The sequence below is a fragment of the Pan paniscus genome, chromosome 12 (assembly GCF_029289425.2).
Source record: "Pan paniscus chromosome 12, NHGRI_mPanPan1-v2.0_pri, whole genome shotgun sequence".
Taxonomy (NCBI): Eukaryota; Metazoa; Chordata; class Mammalia; order Primates; family Hominidae; genus Pan; species Pan paniscus.
This window is the reverse complement of record NC_073261.2, coordinates 32,746,335-32,772,188: the sequence shown is the minus strand read 5'-3', so window position 1 is coordinate 32,772,188 and position 25,854 is coordinate 32,746,335. Positions and strand designations below refer to the sequence as shown.

The 25,854-nt window shown below is 40.6% G+C and overlaps 2 pseudogenes; one reads left to right on the top strand and one right to left on the bottom strand.

Annotated features, from left to right (window-relative positions):
- Positions 1-3,320: 3,320 nt before the first annotated feature.
- On the top strand, positions 3,321-6,355 carry LOC134728605 (ankyrin repeat domain-containing protein 33B-like; annotated as a pseudogene).
- Positions 6,356-20,703: 14,348 nt separating this feature from the next.
- LOC106634342 (tripartite motif-containing protein 51-like) lies at positions 20,704-23,800 on the bottom strand (annotated as a pseudogene).
- Positions 23,801-25,854: the final 2,054 nt, after the last annotated feature.

The window sequence follows — 25,854 nt, the reverse complement described above, 5'->3', positions numbered from 1 at the left end:
GTGTCCAGTGTTGTCCTTTTTAGAGCCTGGCTAGCTGAGGGTTATGTGGCAAGAAACATCTTACATGTATTTTAGTCTCTTAAATGAATGATTTATATAGGAATGATTCTTCAAATTTTGAAAATACTTATCAGAAATGTTCTTATTCCTTCGCTCTATACCACGTAGACTCTATAATAAACTGTCTCTCTTCTGCCTCCACATATTTCATGCAGAACATTAGGGGTTAGCAGAGAGAAAGCTTATCACCAGCTTCTTTTGGACTCGCTGCCTTTTTCCAAGTGATCTGAGATGATAAAATTATTCACCTTAGGGCTCCAACCCAGCACTCCTTTTTGATTTTCACCTGTTTTGTAAGCTTTTCTGTTGATGCTAAAACTCTACGCAACATAAAACTGTATGCAACAGTCAGTGCCTCATAATTTAATTACATTATTTGTTCCTAGTTTTCAAGGAAAAATTTATTCCTGACATTCTTCTAATTTAGCTCAGATTCACTTTTGCAGAAAGACAGAATTAGCTACTTTACGATTATTTACTATTTAACTCTGATTTTGGAAGATGAAAAAGTTTTTGTGTCTATTTAGCATACTTTCTTAGCCATTTAACCAAGATAATCTTATTCTATTGATTCTCCTAGAGATACTTATTTATTCTCTTCACCTGTCAGAATTTATGTTAGACTATCACCAAGAATTACTTACAATTGAAATAAATCAAAGAGGGACCACTAAGAACACTGTCAATCATTAATCCAGAAATCTTGAACTTCCTGAGTTTTCTATCCCTAAAAGAAGTTATTTATCAATAGCCTTGTTACAGATTTTTAAATACAATAATTTTGACTCTTCTATAGTACAAAAAGTGAAAATTGATAAAGAGGATAACTTGGAAAAAATTAATCTAACAAAACTGAGACACATTCTTGACTAGCACTCTATTTCTGTACTAAATTTAGGAGGCATGTAAATGGCACGTTTCCTAAGTGAAATAAGACAGACACACAGAGAAAAATCCTTCATGGTTCCACTCATATTTGAAATCTATTTTTAAAAGTTCAATACATTAAAAAAAGGTGGTTACATTGGCGGGAAGGAAATAGGTAAATGAAGGGCAAAAGTTGTAAAGGCGTAGTAGAATAAGTGAATCTGATGTACAACCTGTAGGCATATTTGATAATGTATTGTTTTTGGGAAATATTCTGAGGGACTAGATTTTTGGTGTTCTTATCATAAAAAAGAAGCACAGCTAAGTGATATGATAGATTTGTTAATTTTCTTCATTATAGTAATCATTTCATTATGTATATGTGTCTCAAAACAACATACTTTGCACCTTGAAAATATAAAATAAAATAAATTTAAAAATAAAGGTAATTTTGTTCTTCCATGTCAGCTGAAAATAAGTGAAGACTGGGTCAGTAATAACATTGCTTTGCTGAATTCAGAGAATTCTAATAAAATATTTTTAGTTGGGAAGCTATCTGTATTAAAAAAAAATGATCTAAGGCTGGTAACAGTGGCCATACTTATAATCCCAGTGCTTTGGGAGGCCAAGGCAGAAAAATCACTTGAGGCCAGGAGTTTGAGATCAGCCTGGGCAACATAGTAAGACCTTATCTCTACCAAAAATAAAAAGAAAATTAGCCTTGAGTGGTGGTGTGCACCTGTTGTCCCAGCTACTCAGGAGGCTGAGTTGGGAGGATTGCTTGAGTCTAGGAGTTTGAGACTGCAGTGAGTTCTGATTGTGCTATTGCACTCCAGCCTGGGTGACAGAGTGAGAACTTGTCTCAAAAACAGCAACTAATTATTTTGCATAGCCATTTTACCTGAAAGGTATAATTATTTCTTCTACAATTAATAAATCTGCATATGTCTAGGCCAGCTATATCAGGTAGAGCTTGTCCTCTAGTACTTACATCTATAAAACAAATAAGACAGTTATAACGAGGCTCTAAGAAAAACAAATTTTTCTCATTCTGGACTTTGAGGTCTTAATTCTTTAAACTAATTTTCTGTCTCAATAGTGGATATCACCCTGAAACTTAATTTGTCCAAACACCTCACATAATCTGAAATTTTACAAAACATAAAGTTCATAGGATCAATACATTCTTGTGCCTTAAGTCTCCAGGCATTCAAGGATACTATTATGTGGAAACTCAGGCCTTCTACTGCATTATTGAAGGAGCACATTTGAGACTCACAGCACTTGTTGCAGGAGTCTGTTAACAGGTCTGGACAATGAGTGATGTCAGTCCAGATAATTCTGAGGAAGGCTTTCTGCCTTGTTATAAGGAGGATAATCACTGGAGATTCTAGACAAGTTCCCAGTCATCATTCCAGCGTTTAGTTGCTGTTTTTGTAATCTCAGCATTTTTGGAGGCCAAGGTAGGTGGATCACTTTAGGTCAAGAGTTCAAGACTGGCCTGTTCAACATGGTAAAACTTTGTCTTTACCTAAAATACAAAAATTAGCGGGGCATGGTGGTGCACACCTGCAATCCCAGCTACTATGGAGGCTGAGGCAGGATAATCACTTGAACCAAGGAGGCAAAGATAGCAGTGAACCGAGATCATGCCACTGCACTCTAGCCTCGGTGACAGACTGAGACTCTGTCTCAATAAATAAATAAATAAATAAAATCACCTCTTGAATGGAGGGTGAATAAGGAGTATAACATGAGGACGTGTGGGGAAAATATGCATTAGAAGGGAAGGAGAATATACTTAACATGCCAGTGGAAGGTGAAATTCTAAATTATCTGAGAATATTTTTGAGAACTTTGTTTAATTCTCAGTGTAGAAAGATGTACCCTTTGAATGACATTAAAAATTCACTAGAAGAGTGAATAGTTAAAATGTCACATAAGTAACAAGAGTCTCAAAACAAAAAGTGTTCTAAAAGTTTAAAGTCCGTATTTGAGATAGAGGAGAGAATAAATAATAGTTCATGAATTGGTCTTTATTATGTGAAAAGACTTTTCTAAAATTCTTCCATAATAATTGAAGATATAAATTACAATAATTAAAATTTACAAAAGAATAAAAGCATTAAAATAAAGTGTGAAAAATTAAAAAAGGGTAAAGATGAAAATTATTTAATTTTTAATCTCAAAAATCCGAAAGTGATTTTATCAATGTCCTAAGAAAATTAAAATGAAAACAAACTTAATAATGTAAAGAAGGGAGGTTTCTGCCGGGCTGGGGGCGGGAGCTACGGCTTCTCTGGGGACGCGGAAGCGAGAAGCAGGGACCTTGGCGCGCGCCCGGTTTTCTGGGACGGTGCCCCGGCCCCCAGCCCACGCCTCCGGCCGCTGGCATGGTGCTGCTGGCTGGGACCCGGCCGCAGGGTGGCTGGGAGCGCTGCATGACCCCGCCACCGCCGTCCCCACTCCTAGGCGCACAGGTCGAGGAGGACCGCGCTGACTACAAAGAGTTCCAGGGCCCCACACCTGCAGCATAGCCTGGGACGACTCTGTACCCTTTCCAGGACGAGGAGGAGCACGGCGTCGAGGGCTTGGAGAGCGTCCCGGAGGAGGGCGTCCGGGAGGCGTGGGGCTGCTGCGGACGCTGGTGCGGTGAGGGGTGAGCGTTGAGAAGGCGCAGGAGACTGACCACAATGGCTGGACCAGCCTTAATGTCGCCTGCTACCACGGCTTTATGGATATACGGTGGTGGCCTTAGCTGAGTAACCCCACACTGACGTCAACTGGCAGGACAGGGAGGGGAACGCAGCCCTAAATACAGCTGCACAGGCAGGAGCTGCCTCTGGCCCCATGGGCACCGTTGCCTTGGACTCTGGCTCTCAGCCTTGTGCTTCCTGGTCAGCATCACGTGGGCTGGTTCATTTGAGCTTTAACACAGATCTGGTGGAAACACAGGCTGCCAGGCCCTGCCCCTGGAGTCTTTCTTTGAATAGGCCTGGGGTGGGGCCCAAGAATGAGCAGAAGAACAGGTTTCCTGGTGAGGCTGATGCCGCTGGCCCAGGGTTCTCACGTTGAGGACCGAGAGCTTTGAGGTTTTCATACCTGATGATGTCCAGGAACCCTTCTCAGTAGGCACTGAAGACCACCAGCAGAATCACAGACCCCAGGAGAGATGTCGTCAGACAGACACAGAGGCATCACTGAATTAAAGTGAAAATGAAGAAAGGATCTGAGCATCTGTTTCACGACTTTCCTGGCTGTTTTACTAAAGAGGCTATCCTGGCCCAGTCAGGGCACGCTATCATCACCAACTACTTGTTGAACTACGTTCAGGGTCTTGATCTTGAAGGAGGGACGCGTTCGGGTTGAAAGCCGCCATGCAGGGTCGAACGGATCGCATCGGAGCCCTGAGCTAGCAGGGGCGGGTGTCCACGCGAGGGCCCCCGCCGTGGGATGTCGCCAGAGGAGTGGCCACTTATACGTCCGCCTCATCCAGAGGCTCCTGGAGCGCCCCTGCCGGGAGCTGTTGGGGGAAAAGTACCAGCTTGAGCTGCCGCCGCTCCCCGAGAGGGCGCAAAAGCCCGAGGGCTCCAAGAACTGCCTGCAGAGGCTCAGGGACTGCGAGCTGTCCGCGCTGACGCCGCGCTCCATGCGGGGCCCAGAGGACCGGGGCGCCCTGGACCACATGGTCAGGATGACCACGAGCCTCTAACAGCCCCGCCGGGGCCCTCGCGTGCCAGACTATGTGCCCCGAGAGCACCTTGTGCTTGGGGAAGAGGCGGCTGGCGGTGCAGGAAATCCTGGCGGCGCAGGAAATTCCGGCGGCGCGGCGCGGGGTAGGGGGAGGCAGGCGCAGGAGGCGGGCGAAGAGGAGGGCGCAGAGTAGCAGAAGCGGCTCGGCCTAGCGGCCGCTGGCTCCGCAAAGGCCTCCCCAAGAGCCGGCCTCCCACCTGCCCGGCTGCCGGAGTCCTGGGGCTCCGCCGCCCCCGCCCCGCGGACGGCCAGCCTCCTGCCCCTGCAGCGCCTGCAGCAGAGCAGCTTGCGGCCCAGCGTGGTGGTGCCCAGGTCCGCCTCAGCAAGGTGCCCGCGCCCACCTTCCAGCCCAAAAGGCCGGCGCGGAAGGGCAGCACAAAGGCAGCGGCCACCTGCGGATACCCAAGTGGCCTTACGAGGTGGCCAAGGAGGAGAAACGAGAGGCGGAGGAGGCCGAGAAGAGGCGCCAGGCCAAGGCGCAGGAGAAGCGCCCGCCGCCCTGGAAGAAGAGGACGTGAGAGTCCGCGGGTGCTTGGCACGGGGTTTGAGGGCTGGGTGAGGCCGCGGGGCTGGGCACCATGGCAGCTCTCGGGACCACCGGGCAGCGTGCGTTTCCACGCTGTCTCTCTAGGATGCTCCCAGAAAGGGGCTGGGGGAGCCACATCGATTCGCTTCACACCAGCCACCCTAGCAATCAGTACACCTAGGGGGCATGTTCCCTAAAGGCTCCCTTTAGAGAACCTCAATTAAGATTTTTTTAAAGATTAATTTATTAGGCCAGGCGCGGTGGCTCACGCCTGTAATCCCAGCACTTTGGGAGGCCGAGGCGGGCGGATCACCTGAGGTTAGGAGTTTGAGACTAGCCTGACCAACATGGAGAAACCCCGTCTCTACTAAAAATACAAAATTAGCCGGGCGTGGTGGCACATGCCTGTAATCCCAACTACTCGGGAGGCTGAGGCAGGAGAATCGCTTGAACCCTGGAGGCAGAGGTGGCAGGGAGCCAAGATGGCGCCATTGCACTTCAGCCTAGGCAACAAGAGCCAAACTCCGTCTCAATTAAAAAAAAATCAATTTATTAAAGGATATTTTCTGTGTAATTTTGTATTTTTAATTGTTGTCCAATTTGCCAAGTTTTACAAGTGATAGGGTCCCTTGTATCCAAGGAAGTTTTTATACACTTACCTGAAGACCTTTTATTTAAAACACTGTTTCCAGCAATAAATATTTATGATATCTGTAGGAGTTTACACAGAAATCATGGGATTCTCTCCTTTTTGGGCTGTTTGCTTTGGTCTTTTCTTCTCATCATGGGTGCACCTGCACGCTGGATGTTTTTATTAATTAGATTAAGTGATGCCGGATATTTCTATTTGATGGAGGGATTGGCTGGTTCAGCCACATGATCAAGTGAGACAGAGAGATCAGATTTTATTGTATCTTTTTAAAAAGTATTATCCAATACAGTCATATATTGAGGAAAAACATTTATCGTCAAATTATAAAACAATGCAGAGATAGGCATGTCTGTATTGCTAGAATTAAACTCATTTTAAGCAAGGAGTTTTAGATACACTGTATACAAAAATCTTTAACATATTAAAATAGACATGAGAAAAACGTGTCATTTGATAAAATGGGGGAAATGTAATAAATGATTACCAGAAATATAAAATTAAGCCATATATGCTCTTAAGTAAATCGAATCTAGGCATCCTTAAAATGTAAAAAAGGATGCAACAAGGGTAAGGAGCCCAGAATGATGTAAATTACAGGAATGGGGTGTAATGTAACCTCTAGAGGAGGTGATGTTTAGAAGAAGCAAAGAGAATGCAATGAGAAGCAAACTTGTTTTAGGCAAATTCTCCTGGAGTGGACCAGGCAGCCCCCTCTTCCAGACTCAGTTCCAGAGATTCCCTTATGTGGGTATTTGTTTTATTATTCCTTTGAGGACTGCATTTGGTGTTTAGTTCATCCTCATGTGGACCCTATGGAATTTCCAAGATGCGGGGCCTTAGCACTGTGGCACTTTCCTGCCACACGTACATAATTCACAGCATTACCAAGTCACCACAAGCCCCACGCTCACCTCTCTCAGCCCAGGACCCAGCCAGGCAGTGCCACGTGGTCTCCCAGGCTCGCTTCTCCAAGCCGGCTACCCCAACTGCGAAAGTTATTGAGGCACTGGCCCAGGGAACTGAGCCTTGGGCCTGTCCTAAAGCTCCATAGGTGACTGCACTGCAGCCCACATGGAGAGCTGCAGCTCTAACACAGGGATTTTGAGAGGCCTCACTGCCATTTAAGTGGCACTTCCAGGACACCCATCCTGAGCTCCCACAAAGGGCGCCACCTTCCCAAGAACGTCTAATTGTCATTGGAACAGCCAGTGTCAGGCAGCTTCTGCTCAGGCTGATGTGGCGTCTGACCCTTGGTGGGTTGCCAGACATTCCTTCCTGTTTCTGCCATGGGAAGTTGGCACTGGAAATGGTATGGAGCCCCCACTTCTACCCTGAGCCTTGGGTGTCTGCTGCTTCCAGGTGAAAAATGGATGTTTCTGATACTGCCCAGCCACTACGGCACCACAACCCATGCTCATAGTCTCCCGGGATGTGTAGAACGGCAATGGCAGGACAGCAAACAACTGGCGATTTCCCCAGGTCCCACGCTCTTGCGGAGTGAGTATGTTGGGTCCCTGTCCCCAGTGTGTTCCAGCCTTACCCGGGTGCACAGAGTACCCTGGGGCCAGCACAGGGCTTGTCCAGTGATGCTCCTGGTGTTCACAAAACGGCTCCAGAGATACCTGCATTTTGAAAAGCCTGCCGAGCCAGCAAGTGTAGGGCAGGACCCGGATTTCTTTGGCAAATCTGAAGGTGAGAGGGCCACTTGCCTGCTGAGTAGAAGCTGCCTTTACCTGGCCAGTGTATGCAACTTGAGAGAAAATGACAGCTGCATGGGGGGCTCTGGTGGGACTGGGAAGTCTGATCTTCCGGGGAGCTGTAGATAGTGAATTTCAAGTTGACAGCTACCTTCTCAGGGATTTATATATAAATATAGTTAGAGGAAAAGCTAAAATCTATTTTACTAGTTTTTAGTGTTTGTGTAAAGTAAGCTTAAACTGGACAGAATAAACATTTCTCAGACAATGTTGATGCTACTGATTACAAGTTAGATGGCTGGAGCTTGCCCCTTGGTGGAGAATTTCTCGGTGATTGGAGACTGGGGACTCTGGCAGCAGAAGTGGCTTTATGGTGGGTGTGAAGTTGCTTTTGCCCCTCTGAGTGGCCTCTCGTGGATGTGAATGCATGTATTGACACCAGTGAAATCCACCTCCGTGTGCGTGGAGGTGGCTGATGAGAACACAAGTGAGCCAGTCCTGGTTCTTCCCTCCAGAACCGGTCACTCCCAGTCTGACGTTGGAGCATGTGAACTAAGAGTGACATTTTTTTCTACTTGCTTCTGTGAATAAAGTGTTCTACAGTCAGCCAGCACTAAACACCAGAAAGGAGGAGGGAACAGCGTGGAGCAATTCATCTGGAATTACCTCGGTGTGCAGAGGCTGTCCCTTGGCTCCACTTGGGATAAACATTGTGAAACATCGTGGGCCTCTTTCTTCTCAAGCTCCTCCTGACAGCCTCCTGGCAACACTAGAGGCCTCAAGACTATGGAGATCAGAATTGCAATGGCTTTGTCATCTCAGCATTGACCACTCCTGAGACCCAAGGTTCCTCCTGGGAGCAGGAGACAAGGAGTTCGTGATGTTGGATGGAAAATAGGATTTATGAATGCAGAAGGGCTGTGCTGGACCCCTCTTTTCGCTTGTCTCCCTGCTGTCAGCAGTGTCTCTGGCATGGAGGCGAATCTGTTGTGGGTGAAACAGAAGCCCCTGGGGTAGGGCCAGACCCCAGGCCTGAAAAGGATGCAAAGCCTGCTGTTTCAGGCTGTCAGGAAAAATCGTGGGTACCGAGTGATTATGATGAAATGCAACCCAGAGAGGAAATGAATGGGCCCTCACTAAGAAGTGGGTCTGACATGTCTCTGGCAGCCCACCGGCAAGAGCACGACATGCCCTGCAGCCCCACCATCCACACTACATGATGTGGGAGGGCTGTCTGTTCATCCTTACACTGGGGACCCAAGCCTGCTCTGAGGAGTGAGTCACAGCCCTGACGTGCGCCTTGCATTACTGTTTCCTGAGATGTGCCCGGAGACTCAAGCTTGCTCATTTCTGTCCTGACACAGCTCACTGTTCCTTAGGTGGTCAGAGTCCTCCCGTGCTGTGTCAGCTCCTACATAGCATTAGTCTTTCACGTGATAAAGTGCAAGCACTTTTCCATTTTACAGTATTTGGGGAAATTCTCACACACTCCCCAGGGATTTGCGCATGTCCTTCTGCCTCCCCGGTGGGTCATTCTGTGGATTCCGCACCTGGCAGTCGGTGCTCCCCCTTGGAAGCCCCTAGGATCCCTGTTTCTACGGGCCTGGTCCTTGGTTTCTACCCCAGTCCCTTTTGGCCGGCACCTGCCTGGAACTGCCTGGAGCGCCATGGTATGGGGAAGGACAGGTGGAACCCTGACCACAACAGATCCTTCTAAAACAACAGTCACATTGATGATGGTGAGTGCAGTGGGGTGAATGTCATCACAGCATGCATGCTGGGAGCTGCCAAGGGCTTACAAGAAAAGCAGTTCTTCCTAAGGCGCCCTTTGCATCTTCCCATCCACGCCTCTCAGTGCATTTGGAACTTGCTTATGCATTGGAATAACTCTTGAGTCAGCTGCTCGTTTCTGTGCCTCTGCACTCACAGGTTCCTTCATTAACATTTTAAATAAGTGGTTAAAAAACTCCTCTGGAGGTTGTTTTTGAAAGAAACAGGGAAAAGAAAAACACACACTACCTGAATTGATTTGAGTAATTTTCCAGTGACTCAGTTGAAACTCAGTGTTGCATACATAATTTCCTCATGCTGAGCCAGCCTGAAATAAGACTTGATAAGAGGCACAGCCCTAAGTAGCAGGCAGTGCCACTGTGGACAGTGTACACTATGGTGTGAGTGTGTGCACAGGCGAGCCTAAGTGTGGTACTCATACACACAGATAAACCGAAAGGACACTGGGCTTTGTGCTGGCAAAGGTTGTGATGCTGCCGTGGCTTTCTATGGGCCCTGGGCAGTGTCAGATGGGAAGTGCTTTGATGGCATGTTGTTCAGTGTATTTAATGGGGTCTCCCATGGCCCGAGGACCCACTGTGAGCACTCCACCCACTGTGGCGCAGAACACGGCTGGAGTCTTCATAGCCCAGGTCTTTATTGAAAGGGAGTGTTGACCCAGAAGCCTCATATAGAAACCATTTGGCAAGGTCTGGACCATCTCTCTGCAACTGACCTGCCTTGGCCGCACAGAGGGACCCAGACCCAAAAGGCCCAGACCCAAGGGAGACTGAATCACATTTACCATTACACCAGCTTTCATTTATTTGTTTCCTTATGATCATAGGGACTGTATTACTAAGTATGCTTATAAATGCTATTTACAGACTGTTCCCTTTTATAAGGTGAAAGATTAATAAAGAACAAAAAATTGCCTGTAGAAAACCATGCCTGAGGCCAGGAGCAGTGGCTCATGCCTGTAATCCCAGCACTTTGGGAGACCAAGACAGGCAGATCACCCAAGGTCAGGAGTTCAAGACCAGCCTGGCCAACTTGGAGAAACCCCAGCTCTACAAAAATACAAAAAAAAAAAAAATTAGCTGGCATGATGGTGGGTGCATGTTATTCCAGCTACTTGGGTGGCTGAGAGAGGAGAATCACTTGAACCTGGGAGGCGGAGGTTGCAGTGAGCCGAGATGGCACCATTGCGCTCCATCCTGGGGGACTGAGCAAGACTCCACAGAAAAATAAATAAATAAATAAATAAAAAATAAATAAATAAAAACAAAAAAATAAATAATAAATAAATAAAAATAAAGAAAGAGAAAGGAAAGAAAGGAAAGAAAAAAAAGAAAGCAAAGAAAGAAAGACCATGCCTGAAGGGCACTGTGTGCTTATCACTTCAGCAGGTTGACACTCACCTGGAGGTGGTGGAATCTGTCCATTAGTCCAGTGGATGGGTTGAGCACTGATCTCTGAGCTCACACACTGGGGCATGTGCCACTGCTCTGACTCACTCCTTTAAAGAGGAAAATACAATTGCGCTTTCTAATACCAAATATTTCATCACAGGATTTAAAAACAAATAATCATTCAATGGAAATTCACCTTTAAAACCCTTTCCTGATATAGCAATGTAGCTCCACATTCATGAGATAGGATTGAGCCATTTGTAGGGAATCTTTCTTATATTCTTTTCTTACTTCACTCACCTACCACCTGGGAAAAAATTAGTTCATGCACCTAAACATTTTTATGACTTGAAATCCACAATCATAAACAGCTGTGCTTCAAAAACTGCTATATTGAGTCTGGAAGCACACTTATTCAATAGCCACAGGGAGGAAAAAGGTTAATTTTTCATAAAGGAGAACAGGAAATTATAGCCAGTTGAACCCATATGTATGCATATGCCAACAACTGAGTTTCTATAAGTTGTGTCTTCATTTTGTTAGAAATGGCTTGATCCACTTAATAGCTCTCATGCTACCCCAGTTTGCATTGAGACCAAACTTACTTGGTCAATATGTCTCCCAAATCCTGCAAAGAAAACAAGAAAAGCTTCAGAAATGGGCTACTCTTCCAACCCAACCTTTAGGTTTGGTAAAGTACAGAATAGTGCCATCCCTGAAATGCTTTGTAAATTCCTTTTCCTTTTCATTTCCAAAGTTGATCCCAGTACAACATATTTACAGGATGGCTTTAAACTCTTGATGAATTCAAAGCCCTGGTGGTGAATAGAGGAAAGGAAATGTGTGGCCATGCATTGCTGCAATCAACAGTCTACAAAGTGGACTTTCCCAGGGCTTGTTTCTAAAGGATAATATGTTATAAATTAAGAACAAACAGAAGGAAGAAATAAGTGTTTTTCTTCCCCAAATTCTCCATTTCGCTAAATTGGAGACAAAAATGGGATAGTCACAAATAAGTTAATTTTTTTCTGTTTTTGAAAAGCAAGCTACAAAAGAAGTTTACTAGAGGGTAATATTCTCTGTGGCCAATTTTGATAAATGGGAATGGAAAATTATATCCACTTAAAAATTCCACAAGCTTGCTTGTTCATGGTTAGGAAAAGAATTACATTTTGTCTATGTTATTTCTATTTGGAAAAGATCCTCCATCTTAGCAGCAGGAGCTAAATATTTTATATATATACATATATATATATGCGTACACACATATACATATATACACACACACACATCTATGGTGTTGAATAAATAATATCACCTAAGCCAGGGGTGTGCAATCTTTTGGCTTCCCTGGGCCTCATTAGAAAAAAGCATTGTCTTGGGCCACACATGAAATACACTAACATTAACTATAGCTGAAGAGCTTTAATAAAATGACAAACAAAAATCTCATCATGTTTCAAGAAAGTTTAGGAATTTGTGTTGGGCCATGTTCAAAGCCATCCTTGGCCATGTGTGGCCCAAAGACCATGGGTTGGACAAGCTTGTTCTAAGGTATGAACTTCAAATAATATAAAAAATTTTTAGGCATGTTATTGGTTCTTTCCTGGAGCAGCTCCATATCTAGATCATGGCACATTTTCATCAGCTCCTTATAGATTTTTCTTAGGTGTTTTTTTTTCTGAACCATTTTGCGTTTTTGCTTTTCTTAAGTTGTTGTAAAATCTTTCTGTCATCCTCTGTAAGTTTCTCTATATGTTGTTTTACTTCTCTTAGGGAACTGAATGCAGCTTCCTCTACTCAGCTCTGGTCATCTCTGCCCATAGCTACACATAGCACTGCAGGGACCTGGATTTCCTAGATGACATATTTATTCTGATTTCATCCTCCTCCTCTTACACATCCTTTATTCACTTTAACTCAGGTTCTCTTTTCTTTATCTCTTTCATCTTTTCTTTATAATAAAGTTAGGGGTCTCACTATGTTGATGGCCAGGCTGGTTTGAAACTCCTGGTCTCAAGTGATTCTCCTGCTTCGGTGTCCCAAATTATACGGATTATGGACTTGAGCCACCAAGCCTAGACTGACTCATGTATTCTACCAATAAGCTATGTACATAAATTTGTGTCTTCCTACTTCTCAGAACCATGAAATCAATCATTCCTCCCTTTCTTTCATTTATCTTTATTGTTTCTTAACAATACTAGAAGCCAAATTCATTCTTTTCTCATACCACTTTTATTCATTATATGACTTCCTGAAACACCTGAAGAAAGGTTATTATTGATCATTTCTTCAATATATACCCTTTGATATTGGAAAACCTACATGAGAGCCATTGGAATTAATGGTTGATTCACAGATAATTGTTTGCAGTATTATGATCTCTGTGTTTTTAAATTAGTCTTTAGTACCAAGTCTCCCTACTGCATAGCCTGACCACTCTCTCTGAGCAGTAATCAATGCTGCATTGTACCCTCAGGATTGGAAGCCATGAGAAAAAATCTTCCTCAAATCCTAACCAACACGATTTCCATTCAAGTGATAAGTGGATACATTTCTAGCATGTCTGTCTGAGGTTGAATCTGAGGGAAAAGGCCTAATACTTACAATCCACTGGCTGGGTTTCCTGCTTTTCTCACTTAAATTTCTTTGGTTTTCTTGAATTTTTGCCCATAAAGATCTCATTTGCTTCATGATCTTCTCCTGTAAAAGAACTATGAATGTGAACATCAGAGAAGTAAATCGTTTTGGGTTTCAGACCCCCAGTGATAAAGAAATCAACGGATGAGATATGAAAGATTTGGGAAGACCTCAGACTGTAGAACCACAACATGTAATGCAACAAGTTTATAGGAAAATCATAAGCAGGGCTAATTTATAGATAATGTGGCATCTTGCAGCAGAATTGGAATCTACTGACACCATGCCTTGCTAATTCTAGCATATTTTATTCTATTATTTCCAGTGTTGGTACATAGGTTTCTTATATAGAAGCCTTTTGAACTTGTAGTTTGGATAGCCAGAAACTCTTCCTGATATTGAGCTCTTTACAGTGCCTTGAACATTACACTAAATAGTCAAATTATTATAATGATTATTAACTTCATCACTCCTTCAGTGAAATGTAAGTTCAAGGAAGGAAGGTATTCTCACAGATTCCACTGAAATTTTTATCATTGATACCTAGGCACTACATGACATCCTGTACAGAACAGACTAATCATCATGCTCTTCAACTTCCCCCTAATCTCTTTACTTGTGCCATCCTCCAGCTTTCAAAGTGCTCTCAGAGCCATCACTTACCCAGTGTTCCTTAGCTGCCCCTCACAGTGTCTGTGATCCTGGTGCTCCTGAGTGTCCCAGAACAGCAAATGAAGCAGGCTCTTGTCCACCTCTTCAAATATCTTTTTGTCTCCCTGTGGGTTCCACACATTTGTTCATTAGAGCTCAGGAATTGCCAGAGACTGGCTTTCCTGGTAATGCACACTAGATTCTTCAGAAGAATATTGGTTTTGATGTCCTCCTGCTGTGATGGTTCCCTGAATGTGGGCAGCAGGTAGGAATTTTGGCTTCTTCCCAGGAAAGGCAGAGACAGGGTCTACAGAAGCTGGGGACACAGCCTGTGGTGATGGGATCTACGAGTTAGTTCAGACAGAAGAGACAGATGGGCTCTTTCTGGAAGGCTTGTGTGATGTCTGAGACCATTTTCCTGAAGGAAGGAAATTAGGAAAGGTATCATTCAAACTTCTTCATCTTATGCCCTGGAGAAACAAAGACCAAAGCAAAATTTGACTCAGGTTGTAACTCAATGATAAACTTCTGTCTAGAGTAGAATAAGCTTTATTTTGTATAAGACAAAAATAGAACCTGAGGTACAAAGAGAGTTCTCAGATCTGTAGGTAAAATTGTTGGGTTCATGCATAACTCACAGGGCAGTACATACTACCCTTTTCTTTTGCATAGAAGAATGAACCTCAGAGAGGCCAGGTGTGGTGACTCACACCTGTAATCCCAGCACTTTGGGATACCAAGGCTGGTAGATCAGGTTGGAGACGACCCTGGCCAATATGGGGAATCCCCGTCTCTACTAAAAATGCAAAAATCAGTCAGGAGTGGTGGCACATGCCTATAATCCCAGCCACTCAGGAGACTGGGCAGGAGAATTGCTTGAACCCTGATGTTGCCGTTAGCTGAGATTGAGCCAATTCTCTTCAGCCTGAGCAATAAAGCAAGACCTATAAAAGAAAGAAAAAGAAAGAATGGAAGGAAGGAAGGAGGGCAGGAGGGAAGGAAGGAGAGAAAGAGAGAGAGGAAAGAAGGAAAGAAAGAAAGAAAGAGAAAAAGAAAGAAAGAAAAAGAAAGAAAGAAAGACAGAAGAAAACAAAAGAATCCTCAGTTTTGTTGAATTTTGACTTTACTCCAAAAAGCTTGAGGTTTAAGGGGATGAAATTAGGACCAATTTATACCATTAGATGATGGGTCCTGAATACTCTGAAAACCATTCTTAATGCTCGTTGTGATTGGTTTAGAAAAGATTGATTTTGTACAAAAGAATAAAAAAGTATTAGTTTAGGAAATGGTATTTAACTGAGATTTTTCTCTCATTGTTTCATTTAGATATCATAATTTTCTCCTTTAAAGTATTTTGAAGAATCTCAATCACAATCCACCACTGCAAAATAATTTCTATATAACCATTATTTATTTACTGAACATTCTGAAATTTGATCAGATTTCACCCAGAAATGCTAAAGAGACATTTAGTATACTCTAAAACAATATTATCCTCAAATTAGTCAATGCATTACCTAAGTTGTATATTATAGAATATTCTGTCTTGCGCATATATTTGTGTGCCACCTTTATAACAGAGGGTATTACATTTATGCACAACATATAGAATAAAATATTCTCAATAAAATTTAGTATATACAGCAAGTATAAAATTGTAAAATATCTGAAAACTATTTTCTGTGTTCTTAGAATACATAGGAACAACTAAGGAATGCATAAATGATACAACTAAAATTAATCTTCACTGTAGTTCACAAGTATGTAGGAAGACAGGATGACAAAGTAAGTGTAAAAACATTTTTACTAAGTAAGCAAATGACATCACTTATAGAAACAAGCTCAGTTTATTGAAAAATTAAACATAGCGCAGTCTGTTTTGGATTGGAAAAGTAGCAGGAACTCCTCCTCTGTTAGCTGTGTTCTCACCCTAGAAATATACTTATGGTCTCACTGATACTTGCAGTAGAAGTAATAATATAAAGTCTGATCAGGGATCAGGGCCTCACCATATAGTGATAGTAGCTTTCAGACATCTTCACAGCCAGTTCCAAAGCCACTCTGTGTGTCCCAGAGAAGAATGAGTTTGGCTCCTTGTACCTCTTTATATTGAATCTCTGAAAAATCACAGCCCTTTTGAAAAGGTTGTATGTTTCTTGGAGTTTGGGATAGCCATTAGGGTTCTTGATTAGGTTTCACCAGAGGAGAAAAAATGATTGATTCAACACCTTGGCTAATTTCCATAAATAAACTTTAAACTTCCTCTCATCAAGAACCACTGAGTTTACAACAAAATAACCCTCAAATACCAAATTTGTAGATAATTTTTGGGGTACTTTATTTTACTCATCAAAAGATGAGAAAGAGGATACCATCAATTTATGATTTTAATAAATGTCTTCAAAAGTCTGGAATATTTTTTCTCCTTTTTCTTTGTGTTTGTTTTTTGTCTTATGTTTTTGGAAATGTTTTGCCTGAAGTTGGCTTTAATTTTAATAGTCACTGAACTAGACTGGAAATGCACTTTGCTGTTGCTTTTAAAACTTGATTTCAGGTTTTAATGCATTACTGTCAATTTATGTATATATGTACATATTCTGGTTCTGTAGCCCAGGCTGGAGTGCAGTGGTACAATCACAGTTCATTGCAGCCTTAAACTGCTAGGCTCATTTTCTCAAAGAGCTGAAATTATGGACGTGAGCCACTGCACCCAGCCTGTTATTTTATGTTTTTAATAAAAGCATAAGAATTATCTGTATTATAAATTAAGAAATAGAATATCTTTAAGGAAATATAATATCTTTAAGGAAAAATAAAATCTCTAGTAATTATAGGCTCCTATGAAAACCACCTTTACCAATAGCAATTTTGTGTATATCCATATAACACATACATATATAAATATATATAATATATACATGAATTTTTTTTCACATTTGGCAGACATTGAAGAATAAAAATTATAATTTATATTGATAAAAAGTGAAATAAGTAAAATTTGCTGTTTAGTGAAAACTTTGTTTAGCAACTTAAATGAAGCTGCAGAAAGTGTGAATTGGTTAATAGATATAAAGATATGTCATGAGGGCTTCACAGATGGACAAACAGAGGTAAACTAGGAGAGTGAGTGACACGTGGAGGATGAGAGTATCATGTATGTGCTTTATAAACAGCATCATGTGTGATTGGCTGTAGCACAAAGTAGAGCTAACTAGAGAAGATGAGGAGAGAACATATTCAAGGGTATAATGTTTGATAATTTTTTCAGAGTAAACAAATGAATTCAGGAAGCCAACCAATCCCCATTTTGGATGTGTAAAATATAACTTTACTTTGTTTTGAATGTGCAAAACAATATATTTTGGCTGATTTTTAGTAATTTTCTTCTTTGGTGGCTGATTCATGATGATGTGTTTAAGTTTGAAACCACTACTGAAGATGAAGAATCTCTTAAAAGAAGCCAAAATAAACTGTTTCATTTTGAGGGAACACATAATAGAATGACAACAGACTGCTCCACAATCATAAATGTAAGAATAAGACAGTGGACTAATATTTGTAAAGTGTCAAAAAATGTAACTGCCAATACGGAGATGAATGTGGATTAGAAATTTTTTTATATAAGAGGATAAAAGGATGATCTTGTCACATAAGTATAATAAAAAAAAAAAAAGGAGGCTTTATACCCTACTAAGGGCTTCTAAAACCGTACCTATGAGATCTACTTGAAAGGTAATTCCAACACCTCTGCCACGTTTGAATCTGGCTTTATTTATTGCTTAGTCTCTTAACAGTGTTTCCTTTATGTATCTTTTCTGTTTCTATATATGTCTGGTAAGTTTTACTCAAAAAGTGAACTGTGTAGAGTAGACTAATATAGAAAGCAAAACCAACATGTGTTCCCTTTTACTAGGCTGAATGTGTGTGTTTTGAGGGAGAAGGTTGAATCAATCTAGTCAGGAGTTGATTTGATTTTGGGTCTTGTTCCTCTTAGAGTTAATTTCAGTGCACCATAGGTTTCCTGCTCATCTAGCATTACTTTGTGTTTCGGATTGGACTGGTTCAGCAGCTTTTCTCAGTATCTGCTGTATCCTCACCTTTAAGTTTCCCTTCAAATTCCGTTCAGTCCCCCAGAAGACACTGCTTTGACCTGTTACTCAACAATTGTTAGCCTAGTTGGGAGTGGGGATGAGGATGGAGAAGCATACTCTGTCATTCTGATGAAGCTCAGTCACAGGTTGACACTGTTTCTGGGTCTTCATGGCTGGAACCTTCTTAATGATCCTGTCCAAACTTCAGGTGTACATCTAAATCCTCCACATATTTTTTTCCTCCTTTTTGTTTTCCCCTTTCCAAAGTTCAATTAGTTTTACCAATGTCCCAAGGGCAATGATATTCCTTATCTTTTCCTTTGTAGTTTTAGGTTTTGTTACACGGGAGAGACGGGGAGGTAAATACAGGTCTTTAAATGTGATATTCACTGAATCTCTTCACAGACTGTAAAACAAATGTATGTGGCACATATACACCATGGAATACTACGCAGCCGTAAGAAAGGATGAGTTCATGTCCTTTGCAGGGACATGGATGAAGCTGTAAACCATCATTCTCAGCAAACTAACACAAGAACAGAAAACAAAACACCTCATGTTCTCACTCATAAGTGGTAGTTGAACAATGAGATCACATGGACACAGGGAGGGGAACATCACACACCAGGGCCTGTCACGGGGTGGGGGGACAGGGGAGGGATAGCACTGGGTTAAATACCTAATGTAGATGATGGGTTGATGGGTGCAGCAAACCACCATGGCACGTGTATACCTATGTAAAAAACCTGAACATTCTGCACGTGTACCCCAGAACTTAAACTATAATAATAAAAAAAGTTTTATGTCTTCATGATGATGTTAACTTATCATGAATTAAATTATTTATATATATATATGCATTTGAAAAATTAGGCATAACATCAAATTCATCTATGTCAAGCTCTTTATTTTACATGTTAAAATATTTTTTAAAAATATTTAATTCTCTTATTCATGAAAAATAATTACAGTTTCTCTCCTTGAATGCAATGCTTCCTGTATCTTATCCTGGTTAATTTTTAAGTTTCCTAACGATTGCCTTCCAAAATATTCAATATTCTAACTTCTAATATTAATTAATGGAGTTTGAAATTTATCTAAATAAAACACTGTAATATAACATTTGTGTATTTCAATTCTTCTTCTTAAACTTCTCTTGGAGATTCATTAATTTGTTACATTTCATTGTTATTATCTTTGTTTTATAGAATTCTTTTGTATGATGAGATCACAATTTATTTAGCAATTCTACTATTGATGAATATTTATTATGTCTCCAATTTGGAGCTACTATAAAAATTGATGCAATGATCAACATTGTGTTTATCTTGAAATACACATAGGTAATCTGTGGAATATATTTTAGAATTAGAATATCTAGCGCATAAGGAATACTCATAGTCAGTTTGCCAAAAGCTGTTTCAGTTTATATCCCTCCAGCCATGAATAACTTTCATTGATTCTTTATCTTTCACAACACACAATTGTATGTGTCTTTAAATTTTACTAATTTTTATGGAGGCCTGCAGTTCAATTTACGGATTAATTTTTACTATTCTGAGGACTAATAAAAGTAATCCCTTTTTCATATTTGGCCAGTTATTAGTTATTTATGGCTCCAATTTTATGAAGTGCCTGTTCAAATATTTTACCCAATTTTATATTGGGTTCACTTTCTTTTATTTATTACAATCATTAATCACATGTATTATATTTTATTGCATATATGTCAGGATAAATATTTTTCTCCACTCGGTTTGCATTTTAATTCTTGGATGGTATATTTTGAAACACAGAATCATTTTTGATATAAACTAACTAAATTTTCCTTCTTAATTGTTACTTTTTTGTCCTGGTTAGGAAATCTTTCTCTTTGAGAATATTTTATTGTGTTCTCATCACCTTCAGACCATGAATCCATGTGGAAATGAACTGTGTATGGTTTGAGGTAGGGGTGAGCATTTATGTCCATTTGAATATTTAATTGATCCAGCATTGTCCTGATCACCTTGTAAATTTCACTGTAGAACAGCACTCTAATAAGGCATGAGCATTTGTATATAAGATGAGATTTACAAAGATAAGCACAGCATAGGAGGTCAAATAAGATTAACTCAAAGTATAGATTCATAAATAAAACACATGGATAAGTATAATATTGTTAGATGAAGAGAAAGAAAATATTTCCAAGTTACCACTGAGTCTTTTTACTCCAAGTTTTTTCATGAAGCACAAGATCCCTATTTTCTTCCATTGATTTTAACTTCATTTAGACACCTCTGTCATCTCTGATTTCACTTTGTGACATTCAGAAATAATGAAAAACCAGAGAATATATTCTATGCCATGCATCATGGGTAATGATTTTCCAAAAATGATTAAACAAAGAACCAATACACATGGTTATAGTGTTTTCACCATATTTAATAGAAACCCTATTAATGAGTTGTGATGACATTAGAAGGCAACTAAAGAAGTTAAATGTAACTTGTTTGTCCTCTTTGACGAAGCACAAAAAAGAGGGCTTCCTGGGATAAAGGGGTTCCCACAGCATGTGGACACATTTCTGATTTGTCTCTGGTCAGAAGTGACTACAGCGAAAGATAGGCCCGAGAAGAGGTGAGAAGGCGCAATTATGGATGGTGTATATAAGGGAACTTTGATCAACATCAACAATGCTCATGGTTCTACCTTCACAATCCAGGAATAATCCTACTCGGCTGCTAGGTCTTGGAACATATAGCACCACATGTGGGGTGTGGTAAAGAGACTGCAGTGAACGTCCTCCTTAACACATCCAAGAAGAAAGAGTCCCTCCTCTCCATCTATCTTGTCATTCTGTCTCTTCTCTTTCCAATAATTGTTACAGACACCAAAAGCCCAATTCCAAGATTCCCCCACATGAACCTCCCAATAGTATTTGCCAGATGTGAAAGTGTGAGCGCCCCATACGAGAAAACATTCCGATTTTGCAGTGATACGGGGATCATCTTGAGGGTCACATCCAACATTCAGGCTTCTCAAATCTCCATACAGGAAGATATGACTTTGGCTCTTTCAGGCTGAAGGGAAAAATCAACTACAAAAAATAAATAAAAATTTATAGACACATGTAAATAAGAGAAATTAGAATTCTTTAGGGAAAAGTTGTTGGATATTAGACACAATATCACAAAAAATGTGTACACCCCCTTCAACCTTGGGAGTAGTATCATACTCTCCTTCCCTGGATATTAGAAAACAATATTGTCAGGGGTGAACACTTCCTGTGATAATGGGAGCAATATTTTCTCTTTCACAGGCCATTAGGAACAATATCACGGGGTGTTTACACACCCCGTGATATTGGAGGTAATTTCATGCTCTAACTCCTGGAATATTACCAACAATATCAAACAGGGGTGGTGTACACCCCCTGTGATATTGGGAATAATATCATTCTCTCCACTCCTGGATATTAAGAACAATATCACGGCAGGGGTGGTACACCGTCAGTGATATCGGGAATAATGTCATCCTCTCCTTCCCTGGAAATTAGGAACAATATCACAGGGGGTGTACATCTTCTGTGATATTGGAAGCAATATTAACCCCCCCCCCGATATTAGAAAAAATATCACACATGATGTACACCCACTGTGATATTAGGAAGAATATTACTGGCTGTACACCCACTCTGACTTTAGGAGAAATAGCTCCTTAAAATGTTACAAGTAATATCACAGGGTATGCAGCAATATCTCCCTAGGTTATTACAAATACTATCACAGGGTGTCCACCCACTGTGATAACAGGAGTAACACCTTCCAAGGATATTACAAATAATATCACAGACTGTACACCCACTATGAAATAAGGAGGATATCTCCCTAGGATATTATGAATAACATAACAGAATGTACACCCATGGTGTGCACCCCTGTGACATTAGGAGTAATATCTACCCAGGATATAACCAATAACAGCACAGTGTGAACATATGTGATGTACACCCACTGTGATGTTATGAGAACTACTCCCTAGGATATTACGAATAACATCACAGAGTGTACACACATGGTATACACCCACTGTGGCACTAGGAATAATAACTTTTTAAGATATTACGAATAGCATCACAGAATACAAACACATGGTGTACGCCCACTGTAATGTTAGGCGTAATTTCTCTCTAGGATATTACAAGTAACATCTCAGTGTGTACACACATGGTGTACGCCCACTGTAACATTAGGCGTAATTTCTCTCTAGGATATTACAAGTAACATCTCAGTGTGTACACACATGGTGTACACCCACTGGGACATTTAGAGTAATATCTCCCTAGTATATTACGAATAACATCACAGAGTGTTCACACGCGGTGCACAGGCACTGTAACATTAGAAATAATATCTCCCTAGGATATTATGAATAATATCACAGGGTGTATAGCCAGTGAGATATTAGAGGTAATATCACTCTAGGATATTACGAATAATACCACAGAATGTACATCCACTGAGATATTGGGAGCAATATCTCTCTAGGATATTACGAATAATATCACAGAGTGTAAACCCAGTGTGACATTAGCAGAAATCTCTCTCTGGGATATTACAAATTATATCACAGAGTGTACACACAGGGTGTACACCCACTTTGATATTAGGAGTAATATCTTCCTAGGACATTATGAATAATATCACTGAGTGTACACCCACTGTAATATTAGGAGTCATATCTCCCTAGGTTATTACAAATAGTATCACAGGATGTACACCCACTGTGATATTAGGAGTAATATCTACCTAGTATATAACAAGTAATATCACAGGGTGTACACCAACTATGATATTGGGAGAAATATCTCTCTAGGATATTATGAAAAATATCACAGAGTATACACCCACTGTGATATTAGGAGAAATATCTGGGATATTACGAATTATATCACAGAGTGTATACACATGGTCTACACCCACACTGATATTAGGAGTAATAACTTCCTAGGACATTACAAATAATATCACAGAGTGTACACCCACTGTAATATTAGGAGTCATATCTCCCTAATTTATTACAAATAATATCACAGGGTGTACACCCACTGTGATATTAGGAGTAATATCTTCCTAGGGTATTACCAATAATTTCACAGTGTGTACACACATGGTGTACACTCACTGTGATATTAGGAGTAATATCTACCTAGTATATAACAAATAACATCACAGGGTGTACACCCACTTTGATATTAGCTGTAATATTTTTCTAAGTTGTTACAAATAATACCACATGATGTACAAACATGGTGTACACTCACTTTAATAGTGGGTTGGCCATCAGAAGGAAGCCTGGACAGGTCTCTTGTTTCTAAGGTGTGGCACAAGGTAACTGGTAAAGGATACCTAGACCAGTTCCCATACATAGACACTTGGTGACAGCTGGTGCTAGACCCCCCAGAGTGGCTAAGAGGGCAGGCAGCAGCAATACTAGGAGCAAAGGGACAGATAGCTAAGGAAGGATCCCGCTCCACGCGCCCAGGGAAATCAACTCCTGAAGTTCTCTTCGACCCAACATCAGAAGATCCATTGCAGGAGATGGCACCAGTGATCCCAATGGTGCCCTCCCCTTACCAGGGAAAGAGGCTCCCCACTCTTGAGCTCACAGTGCTTGCACCTTCCCAAGGCAAGCATATCCTTAGGCCACCCAGAGCAGACAAGAGAGGAGGTGGAGACTTACAGAGTCTGCAGGTAAGCATTTCTTTTATTTTTCATTCTTTGTTTATACAAATTGTGAACTTCTGGAGGGAAAGTCCTAGATATTATACAGTTTTATGTACAGCATGATATCTAAAATTTAATTGGAAATCTTTCTTGTAGAATATGAGAAGTGCTATGTTGTCTGGAACTTCAGGTTGCAGCCTTGGTTATCTGCAAAGTTTTCAAAGTGCTCAATAGCCTTTTTTATTTTCCTAATATTCCACTAAAGTTATTACTTTATAGTGGTATTTTGAATTGACACAATCTATTTTGTTGTTTGAATGTTCTTTTTATAGCATCTTGTTATTTTTGATATTTTGTTATTACTTGTGTTACTTTGTGAAACTATGTGAACTTTTTATTTGTTTATGTATTTATTTATTTATTTTTGAGACAGGGTCTTGCTCTGTCACCAAGGCTGGAGTGCAGCGGTGCACTCAAGGCTCACTGCAGTCTCGACCTCCGGAGCTCAAGTCACCCTCTCACCTCAGCTTCCAGAGGAGCTGGGACTACAGGCATGTACAACTATGCCTGGCTAATTTTTTTTTTTTAATAGAGAAGTCTCTCTTAAACATCCCAGGCTGGTCTTGAACTCCTGAGCTCAAGCAATCTTCCAGCTTCAGTCTCCAAAAATGTTGGAATTGCAGGCATGAGTCACTGTGCTTGGCCTTATATAAATTCTTAGTTTTCCTAGTTCCTTTTTTTTTTTTTTTTGTAGAGCTGGGGATCTCACTTTGTTGCCCAGGCTAGTCTTGAACTCTGTAGCTCAAACCACTCTCTTGCCTTGGCTTCCCAAAGTGCTGGGATTACAGGAGTAAGCATGCCTGGCCCCAGATTCCATCATCTAAGTAATGGAACAGCAAGCATAAAACGACCTAATGAGTTTTGAAGAAAAAATTAAAATAGTGTAAAACCATTTGCATATTAGTTTCCTGGGGCTGCTGTGATAAACTATCACAAATAAAACAATAATTCACTCTCTCACTGTTCTCAAAGTCTGAAGTTTAAAATCAAGATGTTGACAGAATTGGTTCCCTCTGAGGATTCTGAGGGGAAATCCACCTCCTGCCTCTCTGCTAGCTCTGTTGGCTGACGGCCACCTTTGGCTTTCATCAGCTTGTGGCAGCATAGCTCCAGTGAACTCTGTCTCTGCCTCTGTCGCCACATGGCTATGTGTCTCAGACCTTCCTTTAATTTCTTCTATCCAGTCATTGGAATTAGGTCCCATCCTAAATCCAGATTGATCACATTGGGAAATCATCAAGTTAATTACATCTGCAAAGATCCTATTTTCAAAAGGTCATATTCACAGATATCAGAGGTTAGGACTTAGAAATATGTTTTCAGGGGCCACCCTTTAACTGACTACAGTTTGAAAAAAATTCTGGCTCATAAAAGGGCCACATAACAACAAAAACTCAACTGTATTTTCATTTCTACTGCTTTATACACATCATCCTAACTTTTAGAATTGGAAAGACAGAATTTTTTCCTTCCTAGACTGGATTCTGAATATTCCACATCTTTTTTTCTAATGTCAATTTTATGTAATTTCCCCTTTTTCTGAGTTAGAATACATCTTATATTTATTTTTTATAATCATCACTTACAAAATATTCAGAAGTTTAAGACTACTTTTCATTCCTGAACAATTTGAGGGTAAATTTTGATCTGGAACACAATGTATGGAATTTAGTTCTTCATTTTTTTTTTCTTTTTTTACTTTTCTATGTGAATGTTACTTTTTTTCTTAGTTATTCTTTGTTTTACATTATTAAGTTTGTTTTTATTTTAGTTTTCTTAGGACACTGATGAAATAACTTTGATTTTTGACATTAAAATTAAATAATTTTCAAATTAATCCTCTTAAATTTTTTCACAATTTATTTTAATGCTTTATTCTTTTGTAAGTTTTAATTCATAGCTGTATTTCTTATGGAAGAATTTTATAAAAGTATTTTTCACATAATAAAGTTTAATATATGAGC